Source organism: Hevea brasiliensis, chromosome 3 (assembly GCF_030052815.1).
Source record: "Hevea brasiliensis isolate MT/VB/25A 57/8 chromosome 3, ASM3005281v1, whole genome shotgun sequence".
Classification (NCBI taxonomy): Eukaryota; Viridiplantae; Streptophyta; class Magnoliopsida; order Malpighiales; family Euphorbiaceae; genus Hevea; species Hevea brasiliensis.
Window position 1 is genome coordinate 79,968,954 of NC_079495.1, and position 16,999 is coordinate 79,985,952.

Here is a 16,999-nt window from a genome sequence, read left to right on the forward strand (position 1 = left end):
TAGCATCAATATGTCAAAATTTATATCTCAATATGCTACCAATATAGTGCAATTTACCATTTTTACAAGTTGGCATTCATTGCCAAAATGCTTCAAGCATCACTGTATGCAAAATGTCAAATTCTCAATTTTTGTGTGCTAGATTGGTCTAGCTTAAAGTCCTATTTCCCTTGGTTTTTAGCTTCTAGTCGAAGAAGCAAAATTGTAGCTCTATGTCTTATTGCACGCGGGGCAAAATTTCAGGTCATTCTGAGTTGTGTAGACCAAGATATGGTCAATTTGCTAAAGCTGGACATGCACTTTTAGTGCACAATTTGGTCAATTTTTAGGCCACTTCTGGTTCGGCAGTTTTTGTGCCCGAATTTATGCAAGCCATTTGACTTGGTTCTGGTCATTTCTGGGCTTTGGTGTCTTCATAAGACTTTTAGATATAGATCTTAACTATTCATGGTCAAAATTTCAGGTCAATTGGACCTGTTTTGAGTGAGTTATGGCCTAAACACTAACTGCTGCCCAAATAGTCAGTTTTCAGGCCTTAAATGCACTAATCCGGATTTGGTCACTTTTTAAGGTTAGTTTCTAGGCAGAATTTTGGCAACATTTCTACATGAAAGTTGGCCTATTTTGTGTCTAGTTTCACCCCATATTGGCCTCATACCAATTGGGTTCACAGTTTGGCACTTATGGCCTAATTTGGGTGCTGCCTTCAATACACAACCTGCACAAAGCACATACACTCCCAATTTGATGTTCCTTCTCCTCCTCATTACTACAATATTCAATCAACAACACTTCCATATATATATTGTACACAATTCCAGCAAAAATTCTGGGTAGAATACTCACGTGCACAAGGCACACAATACACCATTAAACTTCAATATTTACATCCACCCAAATTCAATGTGCATTAACACTTATGTTACACAAACACTTTCATTTTAACTACACATGCTGCCCACAATTTAACACCATTACATTTCATTAATAAACTACATATTCACACACACAAATTCATGATTTAATAGGCTGCTCAATATGGCAGTTTGCCTGAGGCATTAAAGCTCCATTTCACACCCTTAATTCAAATGTTCTAATTCAACAATTCACATTCAATCAATTCAATTCCTATACATATATCCATATCAAACTTCATCTTTAAACTCATCTACATCATTTAAACACATCAAAATCCCATGAATTTCTTGGCTGCTGAAATGAAGGGCTCACCAAATATACATTAATTTATTTAATTTCTTCACAAATCAACTCACCCAAAGCTCAAAACAAGATCTAATGAAAGAAAATGGGGAGATTAAGCACTAACCTTAATTCAAGAACTTCCCAATCTTGTGAAACTTCAAAATTTTCCTTTCTTTTTGCTGCCTATAGCTTTCCCATGAGGTGTGGACCAATTTTAATGAAGGGACTCTTGAGTTTTAAGTGGAAAATGATGAGTTTGGTGAGCTTGCATGGAACTCATCCATGGAGGAAAAGAAGAGCTCCATTTCGGCCATTTGAGAGAATTGGAGAAGATGAAGTGAGTTAGTGGATTGTTCCTTGTCATCTTATGTATTTTATATGCCCACTAACTTAGGTTTATTATTATTATAATTCAAAGTTTCAATATTTGCAAATTAATCCCCCACTTTTTCCTTTAATTGCTTTTCATATTTAATTTCTTATTTTCATGAAATTTTAAAATTTAATACCACTTATTTTTAATGGACATTTAGGTCAAAAGCCAACTCTAGGTGTCAATTGACCAAAATGCCCCACTTCGGGTTATATTCCTGATTTTTCGGTAACACCGATTTTTGTCTGTTTCTCGATTTTTCGTTTTTCTTTGTACTAATTTATTAATTTTTCTTTGATATTTCTAGTGTCAATTACATTTCAATAAACCTTTATTTATGTCTCAAAATTAGATTCAGAGGGTTCCCCGCGGTCCTGAGGTCGGCAACGGCCTTCCCAGTGCGGTCACCCATCGCTGTGGTGCCGGCTCGTTTAACTTAGCTTCATTTTCTCTCTTTCATTTTTGTTTGATTTTTCTTGTATTTTCTTTTTTATTTATTTCATCATTATATGTCTGTTCACTATCACCGAAGTGTAGTTCCAGACATACTGACTTTCCTGGACTGTTATTTGACTACTGGAGCAATAGAACGTATAAAATATGTGCAGTGGGGATGTTACACTCTCAAGGGTGGCAGCACACTTTTCTCTCCCTCTCCTCTTCTTGCTTTCTCATCAATTCAAAGAGAATCACTCCATTCCCTTTGAATTAAAATTGATAGAAATTATTTCTAGTATCCTATACATACATACAACCTCTCTAAAGGCAAAAACTCAAATTATAATTGGTTAGCAAGGCGTGAGAAGTTGATTTGGGGGCTGCCTATTGGTGATCTTGGTGTGGACAAGCCAGAGGGACAACACTTGGGGTCCTAGGTGCTTCCTAAAGGTGCCAATTGCATCCATAATGCATCAAAGAGGTTAGTGCTTAAACTCCTCTTTTAAACTAGGGTTTAAATGAATTAATTTGTTAATTCACAATCTTGAATGGCAAACATAGATCCTAATACATATTAAAAGTTTTTTAATATGCAATTAAGCATTTAAATTAATTAGGCACATAAGATATGTGGCATGATGCATGTAACCCTAGAAGAAAATTTTTGAAATTCAATGCTCTAATGAATTAATCACCCTGCTTCCGCTCTAAAAATTGGTATTAGAGCCACTATATTTGCCATTAGGATTGAATATGATATTTAATTGTGTGATTGGATCAAATTTGAATTGATCTAAAGCTGTTTGGGTGCCATATGTGTGGCGGCATGCATGTTGGATTCATCAATGGTGGCGGCATCAATGGTACCTCAATGGTGCGCAAGGTTATGGGCTCAATTATGCAATTGTTGTATATTTTAAGATCCATAATCAGTCCTATACCTAATTAAATTGCTTAATTAGGAATTTTAATTACACAATTAATTTTTTAAAATTGTTTTCAAGGTATTAAATTTGGAAAGAGTTTCTAAATTTAAATTTGTTTGAATGAGATTCAAATCTGAATTTTTTTGTTGAATATGTGATATTCAATTTAATTTTCTAGTATGGATATTTTATTTAATTGTTAAATGGTAATATGCATGATGAATGATCATGGACAATAAAAGGCCCATGTGATTGGATTTATTTCTTTTATTTTTCTTTGGGTTGTAAAATAATTAATTTTATTTTGGTGGCATGTATTGTAAGTGTTGTAATAATTTGAGTTATAATTTCATTTATTTGAGGATTTTAAAGTCCATATTCTTGTAAATTCGCCTTGGTATGCCAAGGATTACAATGTGATTGGATTGCAAGAAGATCATGGAGGTCAAGAGCATTGGTGGGACCAGTGGGAGGAAATCAAGATCAAGTGTTAATTATGTACTCCTTCAGCAACTCTTGTAAAATAAATGAATGAAATACACCTATGAATGCCCTGATTCAATTCTTGGTGGCTCAAAATTGAATCCCTTAGAAAGTCCATGATCATACCATATTAATTGTTTATCCATGTATGCATGAGATGTATGGGAATGTATGCAAGTATATTATATATGCATGCTAATTGGATAATGTGCAAAGTGAGACCATAATAGTAATTAAGCCGACCACTAAATCTTCCAAACAAATAATTAAGTTGGAAATGGTATAATTAAAGTAATTATATCATGAGCCCTCATTTGAGGTAATTATTTTAAGAAATTTTAAATACTTGCATGTGATGCATTTAATTTAAGAGATTTTCTTAAGAATAATTGTTAAGCATGAGATGTTGTAAATATGTGAATAGCTGATGGCCAATAATGGATGTGCCTGAGGACATTAAAATTATTTGCATGTTTATTGGCTTAATAGGATCAACTTAACTAATGCATGATAAATCAATAATGGATGTGCCTGAGATTTTGAGCATTAGGGGCTAGATAAATTATTGAATCTCACATGAGATGTGATGGGCAAGGAGTTGCTCACTTATAGTTTATTGTAATTCCAATAATGGATGTGCCTGAGGATGATCAATAAGACTATAAGAATTCAATCACCCACTAGAAATCCATCCAGTTAGGATTTCCGTTTCCTACTTTGGAAGTGTAGGATTCGCCAAGTTAGTGGGAGGACCAATTTGATTAAAAGACCATAATCATTTTGGTTAATTAATTGATACATTTGCTAATTAATCTAGTTATTTTCTACAATTATTCTTCTAATAATAATGAGCACACAACAACCACCACCATCCAATATACTTGCAAGCATACTTGATCACAATAGGTTGACGGGACCTAATCTTTTTTATTGGCTAAGAAATTTAAAACTTGTCCTAAACCTAGAACGTACTGGATATGTTCTAGACTCAAAGGTTCTTGGTCCCTTACCTCCAGAGGCCACTCAAGAGGAACATGACACTTTGGACAAGTGTAAGGAGCATGATATGAGAGCCAAATATTACATGCTTGCTTTTATGAGTAATGAGTTACAAAAGCAGCATGAAAATATGTAAAGTGTAAGTGAGATCCTCCTTCACCTGTAAGAGTTGTATGGTGAGCATAGCAGGTATGCTAGGTATGAGATATCTAGGCAGCTATTTCGAATGAGAATGTCTGAGGATAGAATGTTGGGGATCATGTCCACAAGATGATTCAGCTTATAGAGCAGCTGGAACATCTTGACTTTAACATGGATTTCTAACTACAGATGGATTTGATCCTTCAGTCCCTACCTGAGTCATTTGGGAATTTTGTGATAAATTTCCATATGACTAAGCAGGAATACACCTTAGCTGGTTTACTTAACATGCTAGTTATTACCCAAAAGAATATACCGGGCAATAAAGGAAAAGATGTAGCTTTGATTGCATCTTCTTCTTATGTTGGACAATCCAAAAAGAAGAAGGGCAATAAGAATAAAAAACCTCAAGTTCCAGGACCTTCCAAGAAGATAGCCAAATAGAAAGGAAAGACCAAAGTTGATGGAGGCAAAGGAAAGTGTTTCCACTGCCAGAAGGATGGGCATTGGAAAAGGAACTGCCTAGAGTATCTTGCTTCTCTGAAGGACAAGAAGGATACACCTTCAGAAGGTATGTCTATATCTTGTTATTTAGATGCTGATGATGCTCATAGTTCATCTGCAACTTGGGTTTTAGATAATGGTGCCAGTTCTCACATTTCTTATGATATGCAAGAACTAGCACACAATAGCAGCTTGCATGCTAGAGATGTTAGACTCCGGATTGGCGATGGCTCAACTGTTGAAGCTTTAGCCATAGCATCTAAATCTTTTTACATGTGTGGACATGTTTTGTATTTGAATAATATTTTGTATGTACCTGATGCTTTTAAAAACATCATTTCTATATCTAGTTTGATTAGAAATGGTTATGAATTTCAGTTCACAAATGATGTTTGCAATATTTATTTTGGAAATAAATATGTTAGCTCAGGTTATATGCATGATGGTCTTTATTATTTGGATAATAATGATAAACACAAATTGAATGCAAGCAATCTAAATGAATGTAATGCCATGATGAAAATCAACTCAAGTTCAAAATATATTTGGCACTTAAGATTAGGTCATGTTGCAGAAAATAGGATTGCAAAACTGGAGAAAATGGGGATTTTATCCTCATTGCGTTCTGAACCTACTCCAACTTGTGAATCCTGCCTTCAAGGCAAAATGACTAGATCACCCTTTGTTGGACAAGGACTAAGAGCTGAAAATATTTTGGAGCTAATACATAGTGATATATGTGGTCCATTTAAGGAAATGGCTAGAGGCGGTTTTCATTACTTTATTACTTTTACTGATGAGAAATCAAGGTTTGGGTATTTGTATTTGATGAAATATAAACATGAATCGTTTAAAAAGTTCAAAGAATTTAAATCTGAAGTAGAAAATCAAACAGGAAAAAGTATTAAAACTCTTCGATCAGATCATGGAGGTGAATACTTAAGTACTGAATTTGATGAATACTTGAAAGAGCATGGCATTGTTTCCCAGCTAACTCCTCCAGGAATGCCACAGCTGAATGGTGTATCTGAAAGGAGAAATCGTGCCCTATTAGATATGGTACGTAGTATAATGAGCTATACTGATATGCCAATCTCCTTTTGGGGATTTGCATTAGAATCAGCTTTACATATTCTGAATAGGATTCCATCAAAATCAGTTTCTTCCACACCTTATGAGATATGGCATGGAAGAAAACTAAGTATTAAGCATGTTAAGATTTTGGGTTGTCCAGCTTATATCAAAAAGCTGAACACTGATAAATTGGAAACCAGATCAAAAAAGGTCGATTTGTTAGATATCAAAAAGAAAGTTTTTGATATTATTTTTATTTGCTTACATCACAAAAGCTTGTGGTAAGCAGAGATGCCATATTTCTTGAACAACAATTCATTGAAAAAGGTGGCAAAGGAAGGCAAATAGAGTTAGAATTAAAGAATTTTGACCAACCAACATATCAAATGGATATAGGTCCATCTAGTCAACCTACACTTATTGATGAAACATCTACAGTAATTCCTCGCAGATCAACCAGGATATCTCACCCACTAGTGAGATGTGGTTTTCTTCATGAAGATGAACAAGAGTTGTTTACTTATGAAGAAGTAGATCATGGAGATGATCCACTTACCTATGAAGAAGCTATATCAGATATAGACTCTTCAAAATGGATTGAAGCTATGAAATCTAAAATTGATTCCATGTATAAGAACTAAGTTTGGGACCTTGTTGACCCACATGAAGGTATTATACCTATAGGGAATAGATGGGTTTTTAAGAAGAAAATTAGTTCTGATGGAAAGGTAGAGACCTATAAAGCAAGACTAGTAGCGAAAGGGTTTCGCCAAAGGCAAGGAATCGACTATGAGGAGACTTTCTCGCCTGTTGCCATGCTTAAATCAATTAGGATTCTATTAGCAATAGTTGCATACTATGATTATGAGATTTGGCAGATGGATGTCAAAACAACTTTTCTCAATGGATACATTGAAGTAAACATTTTCATGGAACAACCTAGGGGTTTTGAATCCCAAGATGGTTTCAAGGTATGCAAGCTTCGAGGAGTTGGAACATCCATTTTGATGAAGCCATTAAGTCATTTGGTTTGATAAAAAAATGTGGATGAACCATGTGTATATAAGAAGGTTAGTGATAGTGCTATCACTTTCTTTATCTTATATGTAGATGACATTCTGTTGATAGGTAATGACATAGGTATGTTGACAACTGTCAAGGTATGGTTGTCAAATACATTATCCATGAAAAACTTAGGGGAGGCAACCTATATTCTTGGAATTTGCATCTATAGAGATAGAGCGAAAAGAATAATTGGTTTATCCCAAAGTCTATACTTGAAAAAGATGTTAAAGAGGTTTAACATGCTTGATTTCAAGAGAGGATTATTACCAGTAAGACATGGTATCCACCTTTCTAAAGAGATGTCTCCAAAGAAACCTGAAAAAAGAGATAAAATGGCCAGGATTTCATATGCTTCGGCTATTGGAAGTTTGATGTATGCAATGATGTGTACTAGGCCGGATATCGCACATGCTGTTTGACTAGCAGGTTTTAATCCAATCTAGGTTTGAAACACTGGATAGTTGTCAAGAATATCCTTAAGTACTTGAGAAGAACTAAAGATTTATTCTTGATTTATGGAGGTGGTGACTTGCAATTGGATGGTTATACTGATTCTGATTTCCAATCAAATATCGATGATAGAAAGTCTACCTCTAGATTTGTGTTCATTTGTAATGGAGGTGCAATCAGTTGGAAGAGTTACAAACAGAGTACGACTGTTGATTTCACTACAGAGGCTGAGTATATTGCTGCATCAGATGCTACAAAAGAGGCTATTTAGATAAAGAAGTTCGTGTCAGAACTTACAATAGTTCCTTCCATTGAGTCAGCAGTTCCTCTCTACTGTGACAACAATGGAGCGGTCATACAAGCTAAGGAACCTCGGTCTCACTAGAAATCCAAACACATAGAAAGGCGCTATCACATTATCAGAGAGATAGTTGGGCGAACCGATGTAGCCATGCAGAAAATAGCATCAGCTGAAAATCCAACTGATCCATTCACGAAGCCTATGTCACAAGCTCAGTTAGACCGACATCTTGAGAAGATGGGTCTAAGATATTGTAATGGATGGCTCTAGTGCTAGTGGGAGATTGTTAGTAGTATGCCCCAGAGCATATCATTTAGTATGTATCTTGTACATATTTTATTAATAAAAGGCAATTTCACTTTTCCATTTACATAATGTATTTATGTGTAATAGAAAAGGTCCATTGATATTTTGTTAGAAATTCTATTCTTAAGTTATTAAGAATATGAGTGACAGTATTTATAGCACAAAGCATCATAAATTGGTTCACAATTGAGGATACTTCACACAGGACATGACTTATCCAGAAAGATTGTATTCATGTTTGTTCCCAAGGTATTTATATGAGATATAAATAATATGGAATGGTGAGTCTCATGCCATAAAACAAACATGATAGGCACTTATACATGATAAGTAGGCCGAACCAGTGACGCATATGACAAGCACATGGAGTTTACTCTTGTCAATGCATTGTCATATATCATATCAGTGCATATAATCTTTAGACCTGAGATAACACAGTTATCTTATATATAGGTGGTTTGAGTTTGATACTGCTTTCATACTTGTATTGTGTATGGGTATATGGGCATGTGTTGGCTCCTACTAGTTATATATGGAGATAGGTGTTGATCAAGATGGAATCTATTACCCTAAGTAAATAGGGATAAAATTCTATGTTCATTTAATTGTTCTTGATGTTTCAAGTTCCTGGTCATGATAAACAGATTTAGTCAGAAAAGAGTTTCTGACAAGAAAATCTAATTAATCAAGAATTGGAATTAAAAGAGAACATAATATTCATAGCAAATAGGGTTTGACATAAACCATAACTCCAGCTCAAATTGGGATTTTATAACAGAGAGATTCTAGTGCATGGTAACATATGATTATAGATTCATTTAAGGTATTCCTTGTTACTGATTGGGTGGCCATGGCACACTATGCTAGGTGTCAACCATGGTCTATGAGATACCTAAAATGATTTAGAGAAATCATTTGTGGTAAGAAAGAGCTCTGTTGATATTAAGAGGTAATATCATATCTCATTACCAATTAGTGATGAGCCTAGTGAGTCACACACATACACAAGATAATCACAAAGTAAAATGTGATTTTATTGATTAATTAAAGAGTTTAATTAATTAATTAAATAGGTTTGGTTTGCAATAAGATTTCAAAGTCCCTAGCATGGCTTGAAACTAAATCTAGGTTATTTGATGTATAGTATAAGTTAAAGTTATATTTAAAGTATTTAAATATGAATTTAATGGTGAGAAATTAATTAATGGAGATTAATTAATTAATTTATATTTGATATAAATTGATTTGAAGAGGAGAAATAATAATTTTGGGTTGAGAACTCAAAATTACAACATAAGGGTAATTTGGTCATTTCACATGGTGACATGTGGCACCATGAGATGGTGACACATGGCATCATATAAGTTTTCCATTTGTCTTCCTATCATGCAAGGTGATCAAAGTCAAGATTAAGTGTAGCTTTGACACTTGGCTTAATGTGATTAAGTCAATTAAAAAATAAGGTGCAATGTGGTGGTGACATGTGGCATAGGGTTTAAGTGACTTAGTGACCTAATTATAAAAGGGAAAAGAAAAGAAGAAACACAACATTCTCTCTAGCCTCTCAAGGGTGGCGGCACACTTTTCTCTCCCTCTCTTCTTCTTGCTTTCTCATCAATTCAAAGAGAATCACTCCATTCCCTTTGAATTAGAATTGCTAGAAATTGTTTCTAGTGTCCTATACACACATATAACCTCTCTAAAGTCAAAAAATCAAATTATAATTGGTTGGCAAGGCTTGAGAAGCTGATTTGGGGACTGCCCATTGGTAATCTTGGTGTGGACAAGCTAGAGGGACAACACTTGGAGTCCGAGGAACTTCCTAAAGGTGCCAATTGCATTCATATTGCATCAAAGAGGTTAGTGCTCAAACTCCTTTTTTAAACTAGGATTTAAAAGAATTAATTTGTTAATTCACAATTTTGAATGGTAAACATAGATCCTAATACAAATTAAAAGTGTTTTAATATGCAATTGAGCATTGAAATTAATTAGGCACATAAGATATGTGACATGATGCATGTAACCCTAAAAGAAAATTTTTGAAATTCAATGCTCTAATGAACTAATCACCATGCTTTCGCTCCAACAGGAACCAGTAGATCCCTTCCTTGAGGTAGAAGAGGGTAGTCTATAGTTAAGTAGAGAGAAGGACAAGGGCAGCAAGTTAGTGAAAACAAGTTACACAATATCAATAAATAGAAGAAGTATAGAAATGAGAGTTAAAGCAGTTGGTTTCAAATGCAATGGGAAAGTAACTCGAATGCTAGTGGAAGTGCTTACTGGAGTGGTCAGAAGATAAAGTCTAAGTAGTACAAAGGTGTGATATCTTGGCAGGGACACTGAAGGGTACAATCATTTAGTATAGCTATCAAGTTAGGAAAAAGAATGGAATTAAGGAATAGGGTAGTTAAAGTTCTAATATGGGTAAGATAAAAGAGGTGGATTAAAGGACAAACTAAAAGGCCTAGAATAGGACAAGAGTAAGGAGAACTTAGTCCAAAAATAGAGTAGGCAAGGTGCTATATTGGGCAAAGTAAGCAAGATGAACTAAAAGGTAAGATTAGAAAGCCCATAGCAGGACCACATCATTGAGAATTGTTGTCAAGATATAAAACCCAAAAGTGAAAGACCTAGAGCATGCCATAGTTTGGGGCAATGTCATGAGTCAAAACAAGGAGCTGAAAGTTTCAAGATCTGGATCAAACTTTGTCTGTTCCCTGTTGCCAAGGTGGAGTTAGTAGCAATGGGATAAGATCCATTACCTATTGATAGTATGAAGAAAGTTAGGGGAGGAAAGTAATTCGAGCAAGCAAAGGCTAAAGGAAGTGCTATGTGCGGATGAGATTCGATGGATGGAACTTTTGCTAATGGGTGAAACTAAGGCTGAAGTTTGGAAAGCTATAGGTAGTAGATGTGGTTATATCTTCAAGTGGAACTTATAGATTTAAAGGGCCCTAACTAACCATAATGAGCAATTTCCTACAAAGGTTACTAAGGAATGATAATGTTCTGATGGTTAAGTTGAGAAAGGAGGTCTAAAAAGGATTTTTCCATGGTGAATTGCATATGTTGCATAGTAGGACTAGCAAGTTAATACCATAGTGATACTTAATATGAAGGATGTGCTGGAAGGGGGCCAATTATAAAGTTAGAGTTCCAAAAGTAATGGAGGTAGCAATCAAGCTAGGAGTAAGAAATTAAAAGAAGGTTAAAGTGATGATGGAATGGGCATCTTTGAAGGAAGAGGTACAAGGGTGAGAAAGGATAAGGTTAAGGACAAACATGATGGACAGCTAAGCACTACTAGAACTATAAGCTCAAAACTCAAGACAAAGGTTGAAGACAAAATACAATGGATGGGGAAGATATCAATTATAACATAATTAAGAAAATAAGGAGCAAATTAGATCCAAAGGACATGAGAAAGGCTAAAAGAGAGTTAGTTACAAGGATGAATGAACATGCAAGGGACACGCTTAGTGATGTTTAGGACAAGTTATGGTGACATGGTAAAGCATGTAAGTCAAGTCTAAAGGAAGCAGTGATTGATGAGACAGAGGCATGAGGATGGGAGTCACAAGAACACAAAAAGAAGGCACAGTGATAAAAAAAAAGAGGCACCAAATTTTATGATCTGAGGGACAAGTGTTTGCACTTGTTCCAACTGTATACTTTTCAATATCCTTGTTTGTTTGAACATTCAAGGACAAATGTTCCTAAGGGGATAAGATTGTAATGACCTGAATTTTAAAATTTATAAATTTTATAAATTCTTATATTATTTTTTTGATATTATTGTAATTTAAAAAAATAGTTTAAGCATATTATTACTATTATACTAAATCAAATTTTGGTGTCATGAATTTGATTTTTTTTTCTTCTTTTTCTTTTCGTTTGTGGCTTCGATTATTGATTTCAACTTCAAGATTCACTTTAAGAATTATTTTATTATTATTATTATTAAATTTAATTAAAGTTTAAAAAGTTATTATTATTATTATTATTATTATTATTATTATTATTATTATTATTATTATAGTGTTAAATTATTTGTTTAAATATTTGAATTATTTAGAGATTATTTTATTTACATATATGTTATTTAAATAATACAATTGCTAGTATATTTTTATCGTAATTTTAGAAACCATTAATATTGTGAATAATTACTTAAATAATATTATTGTTAAAGTATTTTATTTATAATATATATAAGTTCAATTATATGTTTTACATGTTATAATGTTTGATAAAGGGAAAAAAAATAAAATAAAACTAATGCATGATGTGTAGAATTTGAACATAATAATGTTCAGCTTCTTGAAAATGGAAAATCACTCCCTTTACAAGTTTTGGATAGTGAACTTTTTTTTTTTTTGTTGGTCTCAAAGTCTTTTCCCCCTTGTTTCATGTAACCCTATACCACCCCCTCCCGATATCTTCTTTCTCTCCTCCGGCCAACTCCCTTCAGTGCTGACATTCTTCATGGTGAATGCTAGCAGATTGGAAATGGTGGTGAAGGGTGGTATCTGTGGTGGAAGTGAAAAGAGAGAAAGAGAAACGAAGAGAGAGGAAAATGATAGGAGAGAGAGAGAGAGAGAGAACCATGGGTCTAGGAGTTGTAACTAACCATTTTGGCATCCCTCCAGCCAAGTCACCTACCCAAATCAACGTGTCTTGACTAGTGGCAGCTTCAGTGGCCATTGGATTCGCAAGAAATGAGGAGAAAAAGGGAAATGGGTTAGGCAGCAAATTTCTAGCCATTTTCTCGATGATCTGACCGTCGAATCTGCAATTCAAAACTACCATTGAACTCAGTGTGCTGAAACCTTCGAGATGGGACCAACCTGCTCCGATTGGACATCGTTTAGAAAAGGCGATCTTTGGACAACCTAAATTTATTAGTGAGATTTTCGAGCTTTTTCGATTCCTATAAATTAGATATAATTAAATGACAATTATTAACACTTTATGGCTTCATTTAGGTGTGATTGGATCGGCGATAGCTCATCAGCACTCGAGACTGAGTTTCAGCTTGGTCCGATTGCTAAGCGAGTTGTCTCGTAAGGTGGTCGTGTTTATAGTCGTTTTCATCATTCCGGACACATTCCAGGTAGCAAAATTGGCAAAGGTAATCCTGAACTCAAGTTGTATAGTTTTTATCTTGGTTAAGTTAGATGATTAATCTGTAAAATATTTTTGGCTTAGTAAAATTAAGTAAAATGAATTTAATTAATACAATGACAATGTAAAGGACCTCCAGGAATACTTTAATAATTTTTAAAGTACTGAAAATAACTATTTGGTCTGTAGAGGAGTTTGAGACCCGAACTAAAGTTTGGACAATTGGACATAGATTAGGTTTCTTATATTGCCCTAGATGAGCATTGTAATTATTGTTATGGGCTGAGGCCCTGTGTGTTATGTTTTATTGAATTTTCTTGCAAGGGTTAGGTTCAACTATAGAAGAAACTCTGTTAAAAATAATTATTTGGACTGCAGAGGAGTTAGGAACTCAAATTAGTGTTTGGACAATTGGACTTAGATTAGGTTTCTTGTAGGCCCCAAATGGGCATTACAATTATTATTATGGGCTGAGGCCCTGTGTGTTGTGTTTTGTTGAATTTTCTTGCGGGGTTAGATTCAGTTATAGAAGAGACTCTATTGAAATTTCACAAAATATTAGGATTTATTCTTGCTTCTATAGTTTAAATTAATTGGTTATTTTTGTCGATTAGTTGATAAAAGTTATTGTGTCTGTATAGGTGATTAGAGCCAGCTTTCTTCTTCCTTTCAGTCAGACCAGCTGCAGTCGAGTCTACCAATTTATGAGTTAGATATAGGTTATTTTTGTAATTTCAATATTATTTATATATATGGAATGATAATGCATTTTTATAAATATTTATTTATACATAAATTAGGGACATTCCTGTTGCTGCCCATTTAATTATTCTTAATTACTTATGTTTGTCATGAGGATAATTTGAAGTTGGGTGTGTTATATATGTACATATATATATATGGTAAATGATGGTTATGGATTGGACGGGTAGTCGCGACTTAAGCTAGTCTCACTGGAACCTAGTCCTTATGAATATAGAAAGTTGGGGGAGGTACAATTTTGAATTGAACTCGTTGGCTCCCGCATTTGGATTTAAGCAAAAGTCTAACTTGAGAGGTATATCGCCATGAGATTTGGATTGAGAGAGCTATATATGATATCAGCTCACATATTTATATATTGATATAATACGTTAGTTGTATTGCTCCAAATTATCTTCTTCTGTAAATTTTGGATGAATTGTTTGTTGTATGTGATGGGTCTGCATTTCATGGTAGATTTATACTAAGTTTAGGTAGTTAGAGAGATTGCATTTATAATCAATATTTAAACTATCTAAGTCGAATATTTATTCCTATTGAAAATTTTTTATCCAAGTTACAAGAGGAATAGTTTTATTTCAGAATCTAACCTACATTTTCATTCGCACGTGGTTGTATTCTTCGGTTTTTAAATTTATTTATTCATTTAATTATTTACTATATTTTTAGAACTCCATTGTGATAGTAGTGTGTGTATATATATATATATATATATATATATATATATATATATATATATATTGTATTAATTAATAAAATTAATGATATTAAATGGTCTATACACATTAAATGTTAGGGTTGAGCTAAGCTCTCTAACTGTGTATATGTGATAGCTAATGGGTTGAATTAGCCCAGATTGATATGATGGGCTTTAAGTTTAGATTCGATTATGGGTTTGAAAATAATGAGACTTACTATGAGTTTCGAGAGTTTTATACTGACCCAAAATCTTAGTGTCGATCCAGTCCGTGGAGTCGAGTGTTGACAAAAAATAAATTATATTAATTTATATTTTCTTTTCACAATTAATATTAAAGAATTAATTTTAGTATATTGCTTAAGTGTTAAAGTACAAAACCATTATTTTTACTTTTAATACTAATTAATAAAATACTAAAATGGAATCATGGAACTAATTTTTAATACTAATTAACAAAATTTTATTATGAGACTAATTAACGGATTAACCTCAAGCAATTGATTTGATGAAAAAGAACCTTTTTCAAGAAAGAGCAAAATCGAAAGATAATATTTTGAAATTATTCACTAAAATTATACAGAAACTCAAACCAATGCCAAACAAAACAAAACAATAAATGTGAGACAATGGACTAAATTAATCAAATGAAAAATAAGGATAAAAAGGTTTTAGAAAATACTGATTAGCTATAAGAATGAGACTCATACGTCTATATATATATACATCCTTTGAATGAAAATTATTATTATTATTATTTTAAATCAAAGCTATCAAAAATATCTGTTGAGAGTTTAAGGGCAAACTTGGGAGTCCAGGGAATTAGAATTCTGTATGGTCTTTATGAACGTGACTAAGACATCCTTAATTGATGTATGGAGGTCTCCTAGTCAAATGATGAACGGTGAACCTGCAAAGTACCACAAACTTCTTGCCCCTTTCTTGGAAGAAAAATAAAAGAATAGCGGAAATTTCGTTGTCATTTTTAGATATATAGAGGACAATATTGAAATTAAATTTTGAATAATGAGATTATAATTTTATCCCTATTTTAAAAAAATATATATATAAAGCCAAATAATTTAAAAAATCTAAATCTTTATAAGAATTTTCAATTTTAGCAAAACTTTTTAATTTTATCAATTTAGTTCCAAACTTTCATATTAGTTTTAATTTAGCAATTAGCTTAACTAGATGATTTAATTGATAAAAATAATTTAAATATTTAACAATATTATTAATATTAGTCAATTATTTTAATAATTATTCTCAAATAAATCAAATAAAAATATTATTTTATTGAATTAAATACTTATTATTTTTAAAAGTATAATTAGATTTATTTTTGTTATATTATTTATTAATATTTTATGTTTAAACATTTGAATTTTTTTATTTATTAGACCTTAAATTTGAGACAATATAATGAGAAAAATTGTAAACTAACTGTATAATAGTAAGGAGAGAAAAAAAAATTAAGATAAATATATTATTTAATTATTATATTTTATTTCTCAATAGAAAGTCCATTAATATTAATAAAAATATTAAATTAATTAAATAAATCAATAAAATTAAGTAAATTAGTTAAAAAAAACAACTAATCGATGAATTTAATTATTTTTAATTAAATTTATTGATAAAATTATAAATAGTAAGAAAAGTTTATGACAATTTTATTTTTAATTAAATTTATTACTAAAATAAAAAATAATAAGAAAAATTTATGATTAAATTGAGAAAATTAAAAGATTTAATTAAAATTATAATTAACGTAAATGTTTTAATTTTGTCATTTAGCCAATATATAACATATTAGTAATTTTAACATTTTCCTCCCTCCTAATTTGGAGAGAAAATGAGTAGACTATGAGGCTCTGATTGTTTTACTGAAAAAAATATTTCTCATTTTGTGATTTTTAGAACACTCAAAAAAATTAATCAATATTTTAGAGAAAATTAAATTGTTTTTAAAGAAAATAACTTTTATTTTTAAAAGAGGAAATTATATTTCATTTTTTAAATTTTAATAATCTTATTAAAATGTGAACACATTTATACATACATAAAATAAATACATATCATTAATTTAATATTACAACCAAACAAAGGAAAATATTTTTATAGACTGTTTTTTTGAAAAATATTTT